Here is a 7,908-nt window from a genome sequence, read left to right as displayed (position 1 = left end):
CCTCTCCCTGGGGGCCACTAGTCGACATTCCCTGACCGGAGGCACCCTGAGGAGGCCCTCTCTGTGGGCACGCACAGGGCGGAGGGGAGTTGATGCCGGCAGCAGGTGGTCCTCGAGGTATCCCGGACCCATGCCATGTAAGGACTTAAAGATCATAACCAAAACCTTGAAGTTGGAAGGGACTTTGGAGGTCATCTAGTCCAACCCCCTGCTCAGGCAGGAAACCTTATACCATTTCAGGCAAATGGCTGTCCAGTCTCTTCTTAAAAACTTCCAGTGTTGGAGCATTCACCACCTCTGGAGGCAGGTTGTTCCACTGGTTAATTGTTCTGTCAAGAAATTTCTCCTAAGTTCCAGGTTGCTCCTCTCCTTGATTAGCTTCCATCCTTTGCTTCTTGTCCTGCCTTCAGGTGCTTTGGAGAATAGCTTGACTCCCTCTTCTTTGGGGCAACCCCTGAGATATTAGAACACTGCTATCATGTCACCCCTCACTCTTCTCTTCTTTAAACTACACATACCCAATTCCAGCAACCGTTCCCTATATGTTTTAGCCTCCAGCCCCCTAATCAGCTTTGTTGCTCTTTGTTGTCAAAAACTTGATCAAAAAAAAAGGAAAAAAGTGGTGAAGTACAGGTAGTCCTCGACTTAGAACAGTTTGCTTAGTGACTGTTCAAAGTTAAAATGGCACTGAAAAAAGTGCCCCCCAAGCCACAGCCGAGCAAGACACCTGCCTGCCCGCCCGGCAGCGCTCTTCCTGCTGTCCAAGGTTTTCATTGTTGTGAGCATTTCTGTTAAGGATTGGCAGCGGGGGTGGGTGGGGGGGTGTTTGGTTTTTATTCCCCCCGTCTGTTGGGTGGTTACAGCAGGTTTTGGTCACTTCCCATGACCCTGGGACACTGTGACCGTCATAAATATGAATCAGTCGCCAAGCATTTGAATGTAAATCACAAGACCCTGGAGATGCTGCAACATTCCAGCTGATCGGCACTTCTGGGCTCAGCAGAAGTGCCGGGATCAGCACCAAGCTCCATCTAGATCCTGGCGCTGATCCTGGCACTTCCGCTGAGCCCTGACAGCCCTGCAGCTCCAGCCGTCTCTCGCTCAGGCTTGTGCAGTGCTGCCACCGGTTCAGCTCCTTCCCCTCCCCCGCTACCAGTTTTCTAGGATGGTCGCGTAGCACCTGCTAGGTGCCAATGTACCACAGGTGGTACCCGTACCACTGGTTGAAAAGCCCTGAACTAAACAGTCTTCCATAGTTCTGTGTGTCGCCACTCTGGAATAGGGACCCAGAGCATTAAGGAAGAAAGATAAAATACATGTACTCCTTGAATTACTACCACAATTGAGCCCAAAACTTATGTTGCTAAGCGGGACAGTTGTTAAGTGAATTTTGCCTCATTTTACAACCTTTCTTGCCACAGTTGCTAAGTGAACGTTAAGTTGGTAACATGGTTGTTACGTGAATCTGGCTTCCCCATTGACTTTGCTTGATAGAAGGTCAGAAAAGGGGATCACATGACCCTGGAACACAGCAGCCATCATAAGTATGACTCAATTGCCAAGTGTCTGAATTTTGATCATGTGACCATGGAGATGCTGCAATGGTCATATATGTGAAAACGAGTCATAAGTCATTTTCCAAAGCCAATGTAACTTTGAACGGTCATTAAATGAAATATAACTTGAGGAATACCTACATCTGTATCTAACTATTCCCAGTGGTGTTTAGGCCTAGAATCCCTAAGTCGCCACAATAGAACTAACCCCAACCCCCTTTGAGTGTCGTTAGATAATCTAAGCAGGTACCAACTGTTAATTGAGGAGATTCCTATGCTTAGGTTGAGAAGATTCCTGTGCGCAGGCTTTTAGCAATGAATCATTTTAATGCAGGGGTGTCAAACTCAATTTCATTGAGGGCTGCATCAGCATTGCGGTTGCCATCAAGGGGCCGGGTGGGTGTGGCCTGGGTGGGCGTGGCCTACTGGGTGGGTGTGGCCAGCTCTACATGGTTCGCATCAAGGGTGCCTATGGGGGCCTGGGCAGGAGTGGGACAGATCTGAGGGTCTCTGGCAGAAGGAGGGTCTCTGGGCCAGGGCCAAGGCAGTGGGGGCCATTCCCTCACTGTTTCCAGGATGGCTTCGCGGGCCACATGAAATCACTTCGCGGACCGGATCTGGCCCCCGGGCCTTATGTTTGACATGTCTGTTTTAATGGAACCTTTACAAATGGACCTGGTCTTTCCTGCCTGATAGGTAGGAAAGGAATGAAGGAGATTTAATCAAGAGATGGAAGGCAAATCCACTGGCATTTTATCTCATAAAGCTATCCCAGGGGTAGGCAACCTTGACTCTTTTATGACTCGTGGACTTCAACTCCCAGAATTCCTGAGCCAGCTATACTGGCTGAGGAATTCTGGGAGTTGAAGTCCACGAGTCATAAAAGAGCCAAGGTTGCCTACCCCTGACCTATCCCAAGTGCAGAGAAATCTGGAAAGAAGCATTTCAGATCACTCAAGGAATCTCTCCCTTGCCAATCCACAAATAAATGAGGATTGGATATTCTTACAGTTTCCAAGATTCTACACAGGTAGTCCTTGACTTACAACCATGCATTGAGTGGCCATTCAAAGTTACAGTGGATTGCAATCTGCAACCTCAGGCAACTTCCAACAAGCCAAGTCAATGGGGAAAGCTGGGTTTGTTTAAGGACCATGGTGATTTACTTAACAACCGTTAACCACAAAAAAAATGGTAACACTGGGTGTCACTCACCTAGCCACTGTATCGCTTAGCAACAGAAGTTATGGTTCCACTTGTAAGTTTAGAACTATGGTATTTTTCACCACCGCGAAGACTGGCATTAGTAAAATCTCTGGAGTTTTAATTCTTGCTTCCTTGACCTTGCCATCTGAGCTTATGATTAACCTGGTACACATAAAGGAAAAATGAACCTGTGTTTTAAAAGAACGGAGCACATTGACCCAAATTACCAGGAAGTTTTATTTTCCCACCTAGATCACTGTCAACGCTTTTTGAGAAACCCAGAAGCTCAGGCGTTTTCTCAAAGCTTTCTAGAAAAATAACCCGAAATGAGAAAACTACATTTAGCCAGACAAACTAAGTTAATATGCTTCATGACAGAAACCAGAAGTAGAGCGGTGTGGTGAAGACACTCATCTCCCACCCAGTAGGTTGAGAGTTCAAACCTAGGTAGCAGCAAAGGTTTCTCTCCTAGGGTGTGAAGGAAAAAAATATCTGCTGTGAACTCTGCATGGTGTCAGGAAGGGCATCCAGCCAGTAAATACTCAGCTCCATCCAGGTGCTCTGACAAAAACAGACCCTATGCCCGTGGTGGCGAACCTATGGCACGCATGCCACAGGTGGCACGCAGAGCCCTCTCTGTGGGCACCCATGCCATCACCCCAGTCCTAGGCCTTCAGCTGGGTTTTATAAAACCTTTTTGGTTGAGGCCTCCGCCACTGTGTGCAAAAAAAAAAGGTTCAATCAATCAATCAATTTTAACTTCTTGCGGGGGGGAAAAAAATCTCGCAAAGCTGGAATTGATTGAGCTTTTTAGTCCCACCCAGTCTGCCTTTGCCACCGCAGCCATGCCCACCCAATGGGCCACGCCCACCCGGCACCCAACAATACATAAATGGGTTTTGGGTTGCAATTTGGGTACTCGGTCTCTAAAAGGTTCACCATCACTGCCCTATGCCAAAACAATAAGAGTACTATTTTATACCGAAGCAAGACCTTGGTGTAAACTAATTGTCCACCGGTAGTCCTCATCTCATGATCATAAGGGATTAAGTGAATCTATCTTCCCCCCATTGACTTTGCTTGTTGGAAGCTGGCTGGGAAGGTTGCAAATGAGGAGTACATGGTCCTGGGATGTCACAACTACTATAAATTCGTGCTGGTTGCGCACCACCCGAATCACAATCCCATGACCCCAAGAATGTGGTAATGCTCCTTAAGTGTGGGAACCGGTGGTAAGTCACTTTTTTCAGTGCTTTTTGTAACTTCAAGTGGTTGCTTAAGCAGGTGTCAGATCTAATACTCTTGTGTTTACCTAGCGAATCTAGGCTAATTCCCTGTTTGAGGCCCCCCCCTTTCCAACTGGGATGTTTGCTCCCCAACTCTACCATTCAGATGGCCACCCAACTCAGACAGGCCAAAGCGTGCACCAATTTCAAGAAAGCATTTCTCCTTGATTAGTTTCCATCCATTGCTTCTTGTCCTGACTTCAGATGCTGTTCTTTGTGGCAGTCCCTTAGATATTGGAAGATTTCTAACATGTTACCCCGAGGAGGACGATGCTACCAATTGCCAATCAGCCTCACTATCTTGGACAGGTCATGATGGTGAACTCTCCCTTCGTGCTGACTGGGGAATTGCTGGGAGTTGAAGTCCACGCAACACCATCAAGTTGCCGAGGTTGAGAAACATTGCTCCAGATCAGGGGTGTCAAACTCAATTTCATTGAGGGCCGCATCAGCATTGCGGTTGCCCTCAGGGGGCTGGGTGGGCGTGGCCTGGGTGGGCATGGCCTACTGGGTGGGTGTGGTTAGAGTGCGTATGGCCTACTGGGTGGGCGTGGCCAGCTCTACATCATTTGCATCAAGGGTACCTATGGGGGCCTGGGCAGGAGGGGGACAGATCTGAGGGTCTCTGGCAGAAGGAGGGTCTCTGGGCCAGGGCCAAGGCAGTGGGGGCCGTTCCCTCACTGTTTCCAGGATGGCTTCGCGGGCCACATGAAACCACTTCGTGCCGGATCTGGCCCCCGGGCCTTGTGTTTGACATGTCTGCTCTAGATTCAGGGGTGTCAGCAAGGAAGGGGTAAAAAAAAAAGATGGCATCCGCCACTGTGCATTTGAAACCCTGCCCTGCTTGTACACGTGTTGTGCATGCAATGCATGCCAAAATGGGACAGGCCTTGGATTGCACAGTGGCAGCTGCCTCTGACTTTTTTTTTTGACCACTTCCTTAGATGCCTCTGCTTGGTTGGTTACTACCTTCCATGCAAGCTGAATTGAGAAACTTATCTTTTCAATTGGCATTCGTGATGGGATCCTCTTCAAGAGTTATTCTTGTTTTAAGCATCTGTTAGGCTGAAGAAGTAACTTCGAGTCCCATCAGTGATCCCTTTCTCAGTTTCATCCTGCTGCAAAAGATTATGCCAGTAATAAGGGAAGAATGATGGGGAAGCAGGAGGGCTGTGTCATTGATCCGAGTTACCAGAAGAATAAATGGACTCCTTTTTACATCTTTAAGCCTTCAACAGTTCAGATAATAATCACAGCATTTACTTACTAAAGGAAGATCAATTATCAGCCATTATCTGGCAGGCTTTATGGACTTCTTCACCATGAGTTATGTGATATTTACCAATATCACAGACAGCTTTATAGAACCAGGCTTAAAGATTATTTAATGAATAATCTAGGTCAGTGATGGCGAACCTTTTAGAGACTGAGTGCCCAAACTGCAACCCAAAACCCACTTATGTGTCGTCGTGTGCCAGGTGGGTGTGGCTCATTGGGTGGGTGTGGCCAATTGGGTGGGCATGGCCCATTGGGTGACCGTGGCTGCGGTGGTAACGGCAGACTGGGTGGGACTAAAAAGTTCAATCCATCAATTCCAACTTTGTGAGATCTTTTTTTTCCCCGCGAGAAGTTGGAAATGATTGAACCTTTTTTTTTTTTGCACACGGCAGCGGAGGCCTAAAGCGAAAAGGTTTTATAGAACTCAGCTGAAGGCCTAGGACTGGGGTGACCACGCACCTGCCCACAGAGAGGGCTCTGCGTGCCACCAGTGACACATGTGCCATAGGTTCGCCACCATGGATCTACATCCTTAACTGGATGAACAGAGAAACTCAACCAACCTAGAAGGGAAGTTAAAAAAAAAAGGCATGTAGGGCTGAATGGCTGAAGCAGGGTTTGTCAGCCTTGGCTACTTTAAAATGTATGGCCTTCAATTCCCAGAATTCCCCAGCCAGCCATGCCATAGGAATCTAGATCTATGGAACCTAGATCCCCTGTTTCCTTCCCACTTTAGTTCTAGATAGGATGATGCTTCCTTAGAATGTAAGTGCAGTTTGGTTGTCCTCCTAGATCCACTGCTCCTGTTGAAAGGGCAGGTGGCAGCTGTGACCAAAAAGATCTTTGCTTCCATTTCTGGATGTGGAGGCCCTTCTCACAGTCATAATCATTTCAGAGTTGAATTACCGTAATGCATTTTAGATGGGGCTGCCCTTGCAGACCCTTTGGTCCAGAATATATTAGTTACAAGGACACCTCAGTGCACCCATCAACACTGCTACTTTGCAAGGTAGGGTTAGCAGTGGATGTCTGATGCAAGCCAAGGTTCCAGTGGTCATCTACAAAGCCCTTCATGGTGGAAGACCTGGATATTTACAGGATTTGTTTTTTCTCCAGTTGTTTCCACCCATCTGATAACATCTGGCAAGTTCCCATCATTAACACCACCTTATGGGGCCCAGGAGATGTCTGCTCTCTGTTGCTGTGTTTGGTATAGTAACTAACCCCAAAGAGGTTCATGCCGCTGCAAATTTCCTGCCTTTAGCAGTCATCCAGCAAAGATGGAAGAACTGGTTGACAGTCATGAGAAAACAACCAGAACCTGAAGAGCCTCAATAGTAGTTTTGTTGCTAGACAACTATTTTACAAGAATCTCACCAGAATGACTGTATTCCCTTGGAAATGGTCAGATAAGGTTTCAGGGATTCGGTGGGAAGTCCAGTCCTGGGCTGCTTTTCTGCAATGCAAGGATTCTAAGCTTGTCCCCCTCTTGACACCGCCCTCCAATCTAACGGGAGATTCCACCAAAGGTAAAGGCTTCTCCTGCCCAGTCATATCTGACTCTAGGGGGTGATGTTCATCTCTGTTTCTTAGCCAAGGGAGCCAGCATTGTCTGCAAACATTTCCATGGTCATGTTGTGATTCTGTGCCAGCCTGTGATCCCAACAGCTGAGTCTGGGGAATCTGAGGAGGAGGAGGAGGGACCTGGGGGGCCATCGGAGTCAGAGGAAGACTCTGATGAGCTCCAAGACTTACATTCCAGTGAGGAGCCTGGCCCTTCCGCTCGTGCTCAGGATGAGATGCAGCTGTGTGGGGAGGCTGGGTCGGATTCGGAGGACGCACAGCTGGAGGACATGAGAGATGCCCGCAAATGAATTGGTAAATGAATGAACCTTTATTGTCAAAGTACAACCATGTATACATTGAGATTGGCTGAGCCTCCCTTCATGCCCCCCCACCCCAACTCACAGTGACAACAAACCCACCATCTTGTTACACCATGTGAGCTAATTGCACAACACACCGGCCTCGCAAATCAATCATACATAAAATTATAAAATTATTTCCCATTCAAGAGCCTAAGACAGGCCAGGAGAGTAGGCCAGAGAGAGGCAAGGGGGCGACTCCGGAGAAGGCATTGAGAAGCCACGCCTTGAGGACTGAATTACAAAAGGGGAATGTGTGGGCGGTGCTGGTTGCTGAAGGCAACCGTTGCAAAGTACTTCATGGGATCATGTTCTGCTGGTATTGCCGGTGAATAATTCTCCGTTTTGTTTTTCTCCATTCGGATTGTGTTTTGTTGCCTTTGTTTTTGGACCGTTTGGCAGGTTTGTTACCAATATTAAAAGGGGTTTTGTTTTCTTCTGAGTCTCCAGCCTACTTGTCAAAAGGGGTTTTGTCCTTGTGCATTTAACAAGGACGTACGTAGGCTGGGACAGAACAGGTCATGTGATCAGCATGACGATACACCAAGGAACATGGAATGCTGTTACCTTCACACTGAAGTGGTACCTATTTATCTACTCGCATTTGCATGCGTTTGAACTGCTAGGTTTGCAAGAATTGAGGCAAGTAACGGGAGC

General features: G+C 47.8%; 1 long non-coding RNA gene across 1 annotated transcript in view; it reads right to left on the bottom strand.

The window, feature by feature from the left end:
- Positions 1–7,908, bottom strand: part of LOC310639380 — a 472,331-nt gene that overhangs the window by 239,949 nt on the left and 224,474 nt on the right. The window lies entirely within an intron of this gene.

The sequence above is a fragment of the Vipera ursinii genome (assembly GCF_947247035.1).
Source record: "Vipera ursinii genome assembly, chromosome: 3".
Lineage (NCBI taxonomy): Eukaryota > Metazoa > Chordata > Lepidosauria > Squamata > Viperidae > Vipera > Vipera ursinii.
The sequence above is the reverse complement of the archived record's forward strand: the minus strand, read 5'-3'. Positions and strand labels throughout refer to the sequence as shown.